Source organism: Bos grunniens, chromosome 14, assembly GCF_055505025.1.
Source record: "Bos grunniens cultivar Pamir isolate PY7600 chromosome 14, Bosgru_T2T1.0, whole genome shotgun sequence".
NCBI lineage: Eukaryota > Metazoa > Chordata > Mammalia > Artiodactyla > Bovidae > Bos > Bos grunniens.
In genome coordinates this window covers 64,942,097-64,949,901 of record NC_141178.1, presented here as the reverse complement: position 1 = coordinate 64,949,901, position 7,805 = coordinate 64,942,097, and the positions used below count along the sequence as shown (strand labels likewise).

The 7,805-nt window shown below is 37.1% G+C and overlaps 1 long non-coding RNA gene across 1 annotated transcript; it reads left to right on the top strand.

Moving 5' to 3' along the window:
• The first annotated feature begins 978 nt into the window (after positions 1 to 978).
• Positions 979 to 5,792, top strand: LOC147359561 (uncharacterized). The gene is made up of 2 exons (XR_015140885.1): positions 979 to 1,239; positions 5,525 to 5,792. It is a non-coding gene; the product is annotated as an uncharacterized LOC147359561 (long non-coding RNA).
• Positions 5,793 to 7,805: the final 2,013 nt, after the last annotated feature.

Here is a 7,805-nt window from a genome sequence, read left to right as displayed (position 1 = left end):
ATCTTCTGAAGCAATATCTTTTCATATATATATTAGAGGATTTGTTCCCTTATAGCAGGGAACATACCATGTTTTTCTGTTTGCAGAGAACTTACTGATATTTCTAGCATGTTTCACATTATCAATCAATAGATAAAGTAACGAGCATAAAGCATTGGTTTCACATGAAAAAACTGACTCTGGATATTGTCCTGGGTTTAGTCCTGAGTAACTATGTTCTTGACTAGTTTCCTTAAGTTTTTTGCAGCTCAGTGTTCTCATTTAAAAATAAGGAACATAATATATGCCCAGTATCATCACGGGTATTTTAGTGGATATCAAATGAGAAAATGTGAAACTGCCACTTTATACAGTTTTCTAAAAATTAATTGATGATAACATTAGCTATTAATTTGATTGAAATAGTCAAGAAAGTTCCTTTATTTTTAAATTCCTATGATCATCTTCTTTCAGGATTTTCAACGTTTATAAGAAATTATCCATTAGTCAAATATTATGGAGTCCCTAATATGTCCTTATATTTTTGAAATTTATAATATACATTCATATATATTGTCAGGGGCTGCCAGATTTAGTAAAAAGAAAAAGTAGAAACGAGAGGATACAGCATATCTAATTAAATTTAAATTTCATATAAATGACATCTTAAGATAAATAAATGTTGCAAGGCACATACTTATACTAAAACATTTTTAACCGGAAATTCAAATTTAACTTCTGTGTTTTATCACGCAACCCCAATATTGTGTTATGTAACCTTTCCATTAATGTGTTTTCTCAGTTTTACAGATAAGAAAACTGAAAAGCACATTTGTTGGAAATTCTGTGTAAAACAAAAGAAAATATAACTTCAAACTCCTTACTGTATGGATGAGAAAATAAAAGTTATACCTAAAATGAAAATAATGCATTTTATGGGATGTTGGCAAGTGTTTAGTATGTGTCATCAGGACTAATGGAATTCACCTGTGCCTGGGCCTGAGTGGTCTAAATAGGCTCCACTGAGAAATGGTTCATATGAGCCAGAACCTATAGAACCTACAGGTTCAGGCTTTTAGAAGAAATGTCTTTCTTTGATGGTTAACTCTACAGGGCTTTTATGCATTTGCTGCCAGATTATCAGCTCTAGTACATATACCTAGGAGGTATTTTATACATCTTTCCCACTCAATATGTGTCTGTTTTACCAGATACCTTTAATCCTCCACTTCATGACATCATCACGGACATGGAGAAAAGGTAAGCTACTGATGCTGGGAGGGATTGGGGGCATGAGGAGAAGGGGACGACAGAGGATGAGATGGCTGGATGGCATCACTGACTCGATGGACATGAGTCTGAGTGAACTCCGGGAGTTGGTGATGGACAGGGAGGCCCGGCGTGCTGCGATTCATGGGGTTGCAAAGAGTCGGACACGACTGGGCGACTGAACTGAAATGATGTAGCTTTTGTTTGAAAATAGACTGTGTAGTTATGAGATGATCTAGCAAAACATTGAAGACTATTACACATCCGAATTTCACTAAGCTAGGGAATAAAATATTCTGGTTTCCTATTTGCCTATGTGGTAATGCATGGAGATATTTTATAAGATATATTTCTCCAATTTATACTTTTAAATTGTTAAAAGTAAATATAGCTTAGCAATTTAATATGATTTGTTATTGTGAGATCTCCCAGAATTAGGTAAACTATATCGGTAAGATTTCACAAAGGTCTTTCAGCACTTCCAGCTGCTGCTGAGCTGTGGGGAAATACATTTCTGTTGTGTTAAGCCATCCAGTTTCTGTCTGTGGTATATCATTATTGTTATGGCAGCCATGGAAAACTAATACAGTGGAGGAAATATACATTTGCCTGACCTTAACCTTCTATTGTGGAGAAGGCAATGGCACCCACTCCAATACTCTTGCCTGGAAAATCCCATGGATGGAGGAACCTGATGGGCTGCAGTCCATGGGGTTGCTAAGAGTCGGGCACGACTGAGCGACTTCACTTTCACGTTTCACTTTCATGCATTGGAGAAGGAAATGGCAACCCACTCCAGCGTTCTTGCCTGGAGAATCCCAGGGACAGAGGAGCCTGGTGGGCTTCCGTCTATGGGGTCGCACAGAGTCAGACATGACTAAAGCGACTTAGTAGCAGCAGCAGCAGCAACAACCTTCTATTGTAGGTCTTACCATACAGGTTAAGAAATATGTTACTGCTATGGCAGCTACTCCATAAATTCGATATACCTACTTGCTTAGATTTCTCTCAGTCATTTCTCTTTTTACTTTTCCACTGTAATTTGTCTTTTGTCAGATTTATATTTGGGTGTTTCATTTTTGCATTGTGTTTGTGCATTTTTGATTGTTTATTGCTAGCATTAAAGTTCATATTAGTTCAATTTACCAGCATATTGATTATATCACTTGAAAATCTTGCTAAATACACTTGGAGTTTTATTAGATTTTTATAAGGATTAACATAAAAATTATATATTCTGTAAATAAATTGAAAGAGTAAAAAAGTTGGCTTAAAACTCAATTTTCAGAAAACTAAGATCATGGCATCCTGTCCCATCACTTCATGGCAAATAGATGCAGAAACAGTGGAAACAGTGACAGACTTTATCTTTCTGGGCTCCAAAATCACTGTAGATGGTGACTGCAGCCATGAAATTAAAAGATGCTTGCTCCTTGAAAGAAAAGTTATGAACAACCTAGACAGCATATTAAAAAGCAGAGACATTTCTTTGCCAACAAAGGTCCGTCTAGTCAAAGCTATAGTTTTTCCAGTGGTCATGTATGGATGTGAGAGTTGGACTATAAAGAAAGTTGAGCACCGAAGAATTAATGCCTTTGAATTGTGGTGTTGGAGAAGACTCTTGAGAGTCCCTTGGACTGCAAGAAGATCAAACCAGTCCATCCTAAAGGAAATCAGTCCTGAATGTTCATTGGAAGGACTGATGCTGAAGCTGAAACTCCAATACTTTGGCCACCTGATGTGATGAACTGACTCATTGGAAAAGACCCTGATGCTGGGAAAGATTGAAGGCAGGAGGAGAAGGGGACGACAGAGGATGAGATGGTTGGATGGTATCACTGATTCAATGGACGTGAGTTTGAAGTTGGCTATGGACAGGGAGGCCTGGTGTGGTGCGATCCATGGGGTCACAAAGAATCAGACACGACTGAGTGAGTGAACTCAACTGAAATAAAAACAGTTTTACTTCTTCCTTTGTAATCTATATATTTGCTTTATTTGATATATTCGATTTATTTTTCTCCTCTAACTTGTTGGTTAGAATCTTTGGTAAAATCTTGAATAGGAGTGGTGAGACCTGATATCCTTGTTTCTGAATTTATTAGGAAACCATTCTCTTTCTCATTATTAAATATGATGTTAGCTACAGGCGTTTTGCAGGTTTTATTAGTATAAAAAACCTTTTGTAATTTATTCTTAAATGGATGATGTTGTTGTTGCTCAGTTGCTCAGTCATGTCTGACTCTCTGCAACCCCATGGACTATACCACACCAGGCCTACCTGTCCTTCACTATTTCTTGGAGTTTGCTCAAATTTATGCCAATTGAGTTGATGATGCCATCCAACTATCTCATTCTCTGTTGTTCCCTTCTCTTCCTGCCTTCAATCTTTCCCAGCATCAGTGTCTTTTCCAATGATTCAGCTCTTCGAATCAGGTGGCCTAAGTATTGGAACTTCAGCTTCAGCATCAGTCTTTCCAGTGGATATTCGGGGTTGTCTTCCCCTAGGATTGGCTGGTTTGATCTTTTTGCTGTCCAAGAGACTTCCAAGAGTCTTCTCCAGCACCACAGTTCAAAAACATCAGTTCTTCGGTGTTCAGCTTTTTTTATGGTCCAACTCTCATATCTGTACATGACTACTGGAAAAACCATAGCTTTAGATGGTATACATATATTTTCAAGTGCTTTTTCTTTAATTGCAATCATCTTATAATGTCTTAGTCTGTTAATGAGTCATTACACTGATGTTGAAATGAATCATGTTTAGTCTTATCCTATTATACTTTTAAAATATATAGTACGATTGAAATTTGCTAAAATTTCCTAAGGGTTTTTATGTCTATGTTCATAATGTCTTCACCTTGTTTTGTTATGAGATTAATCATAGCCTCATAGTAGAGGTTGGGAACTATTCAATTTTTCTGAAAGAGTTTGTTTAGAATTGATATTTTCTTAGATTTATTTTTTCTGTTGTTTTCCTTTACATTTTTATATTTTCTCAATTAAAAAAATTTTTTTCATGCTCTTCTCCCACTGAAGATGGACCTATTTTCTTTCTGTATAAACAAGTTTCAACATGAAACAGTAAATACTGACCTATAAAATGACTAAATGACTATATTTTATTACTATTTGTGGTTGCTCATCAAGAACAGATGATTTCAATGCATAGTCTATGAATACTGATATTTAAGTACTTTCTTCATAAATGATTTGGATTTAATGTAACAAATAATGTAAATTAAGGGCAGGACTATTCTGCTTGTTATTTTTCTTTGTGTCAGACAATGATTTGTATATAAATGGTGTTCACGCAGTGCTTTAAATTATGGCTAGATTTGTAAGCCAAGATGTGAAATTTGGTCTGTGTGACAAGAAACAGAGGGTTCTGTATAAAAATCTCTCAAACTAAATGTTAAAACAGTTTGAAAGAATTGAAGCAATTTATCCTTTACAGCAGGTGTCCTCAACCTCCAAGATCTAATGCCTGATGATCTGAGGTGGAGCTGATATAATAACAGAAATAAAGTGCATAACAAGTGTAATGCCCTTGAAACATCAACCACCCCCCACCCCCCCCACCAGCATCTTGGTCCATGGACAAATTGTCTTCCACAACATGGTCCCAAAAAGTTTGTGAACCACTGGTTTGTAGTACCAAGTATTTTTTTTTAATATTTTAAAATCATTATATATATATATATATGTGTGTGTGTGTGTGTTTATATATATATACACATATATATATTTAATATATCCATCACATCATCATAATAACCCTGTAAGGTAAGAAGGGCAAAAACAATATCTCACTTCAAGTGAAGGAATAAGCCTTGAAGAGACAGAAAGCTCAAATGTTTAATGATTAGTAAGGTACTGACCATGATTTGGAAGCAGCATTTCCTGGTTTTAAGTCCAGAGCGTTTCCTCATGTGCACTTGAAGAAATTCCCAGTGCTCGTCCAAGCTATAAAATGGGTTGTGAGTTGACATCAGAAGGGCATATCTCAGAGTTGGTTCTAAAGAGGCTGAATAGGAACAAGCTCCTATCTCACTAAAGCTGTCCAAGGATGATGATGATAGCACTCTGTGGTGTCCGGGAGATGACTGATCTCTTCTTCTCTGGTACCTGTTTTCTTACACTTTTTGTCTCTGAAATGAAACAGAAATGGCAGGGGTCACTATATGTGTTGAATATGGTGGCAAATAAATAACGACATGATTTATTTGTACTTAGATATGCAGTTATTACACCTTGGTATATTATCTTTCCACAGTTACCTGTTGAAGTGGCTTGCCAAATTATTCTCATCACAGATAAGAGCTGAGAAGCTGAAAAAAGCTGAGTAATTTTGCATAGAGGCATGAAACTTTCCATCATCAACCAAGAATAATACCATGACCTCTTTCCTTGAGGTCCTATGTATGGAGGGGGGTTGAGGGGAAGGTGTGCTATGACCAGAAGAGATTCTGGAATCAAAAATCCCTGGGTTAAAATTCCAAGAATTCGTAAGTAAAAACTGAGCTCTCTGCTTTCTTAAGGTTTAGATTTAGAGCAAGTGTTTTTCTTTTATCACATTCAACTGGTTAAAATGAATCACAGGGCCATCTAGGATCCAATGTAGCGGAAGGATTATCTAAGATACAAATGTGCGGAGAGGTGATTCATTAGATAACATTTTTGGAAACTAAATACTACACAACCAAATGTGGAGTAAAGACTTGACTCCACCCGTCACAAAAGAATAAAGATGACTAATAATACATACATAAGATGTTAAACACCATTGGTTAGGAGGGTAAGAGACTAAAACCAAAATGAATTATCATTCCCACCCACTAGGATGACTAAAACAATCATACCAGTCATTGGCAAGGATGTGGAATAACTGTAACATTCATACAGATGCTGTTAATTTTAAATAGTACATGTTGGAAAATAATTTGGCCCTTGTTTTGGGATTTGTTATTGGATTTTTTTTAACTGAAGTACAGTTAATGTACAATATTATGTTACATGTGTCTAACATTGATTCACAATTTTAAAGGTCATAATCCATTTATTAGTTATTATATAATAGTAGCCAGCAGTTGAGTTCCACTGGCCTTCAAAGCCAAATGTTCTGAGGGCTTACCTTCCCTGTGCAGGACTCTTGGGCTGGGAAGTCCAATGTAGGGCTTAGCTCTCACTACTTTGGGGGAACCTTTGCAGTATGATTATTCTCTAGTTTGTGGATTGCCTAACCAGTGGTCTGGACTTGATTTTAAGTCCACCCCTCCCATTTTGGTCCCTTCTTGTTTTTAGTTGTAGAAGATCTTTTTTTGGTAGGTTCCAGTCTTTTTCATTGATGTTGTTCTACACATAGTTTTAATTTTGGTATGCCTTTGAGAAGAGGTGAGCTCAAGGTCTTTCTAGTCCACCATCTTGGCTAATCTCACCAATAGGTTATCATCTTGCTAGTTGCTTTGCTATTTTTAGCACCTTTAATGAGAATATCCAAAAAAATTTAAATTTACATACTTATGTATTATTCTCATGAGAAAACTGTTGATTATAGCCATTCTTCTTTTGTAATTGGAAAAACTTACATATAAAGATTGCTCTGAGAATCATCCAGGTCCTGTTATCCAGAAGGCCAGTGTTCAGAGATGTGGAGGAAGACATCAGGTAGCAAACACAATTTGGCACTTTCTTAAACTACATACAACTACTTTATGGTTTAAAACTCAACATTAAGAAAACTAAGATCATGGCATCTGATTCCATCACTTCATGGCAAATAGATGGGAAAACAGTGGAAACAGTGACAGACTTTATTTTTTGGGGTTCCAAAATCACTGCAGATGGTGACTGCAGCCATGAAATGAAAAGACTCTTGCTCCTTGGAAGAAAAGTTATGAACAACCTAGACAGCATATTAAAAAGCAGAGACATTTTTTGCCAAGAAAGATCCATCTATAGTCAAAGCTACAGTTTTTCCAGTAGTCATGTATGGATGTGAGAGTCGGACTATAAAGAAAGCCGAGCACCGAAGAATTGATGCTTTTGAACTGTGGTGTTGGAGAAGACTCTTTATTTATTTATTTATTTTACTTTACAATATTGTATTGGTTTCGCCATAGATCAACATGCATCCACCACAGGTGTACACTGGGATGACCCAGAAGGATGGTATGGGGAGGGAGGTGGGAGGGGGGTTCAGGTTGGGGAACACGTGTACACCCGTGGTGGAGAAGACTCTTGTGGTCCCTTGGACTGCAAGGAGATCCAACCAGTCCATCCTAAAGGAAATCAGTCCTGAGTATTCATTGGAAGGACTGATGCTGAGGCTGAAATTCCAATACTTTGGCCATCTGATGCAAAGAACTGACTCATTGGAAAAGACCCTGATGCTGGGAAGGATTGAATGTAGGAGGAGAAGGGGACGACAGAGGATGAGATGGTTGGATGGCATCACTGACTCAATGGACATAAATTTGAGTAAACCCTGGGAGTTGGTGATGGACAGGGAAGCCTGGCATGCTGTAGTCCATGGGGTTGCAAAGAGTCAGACACGA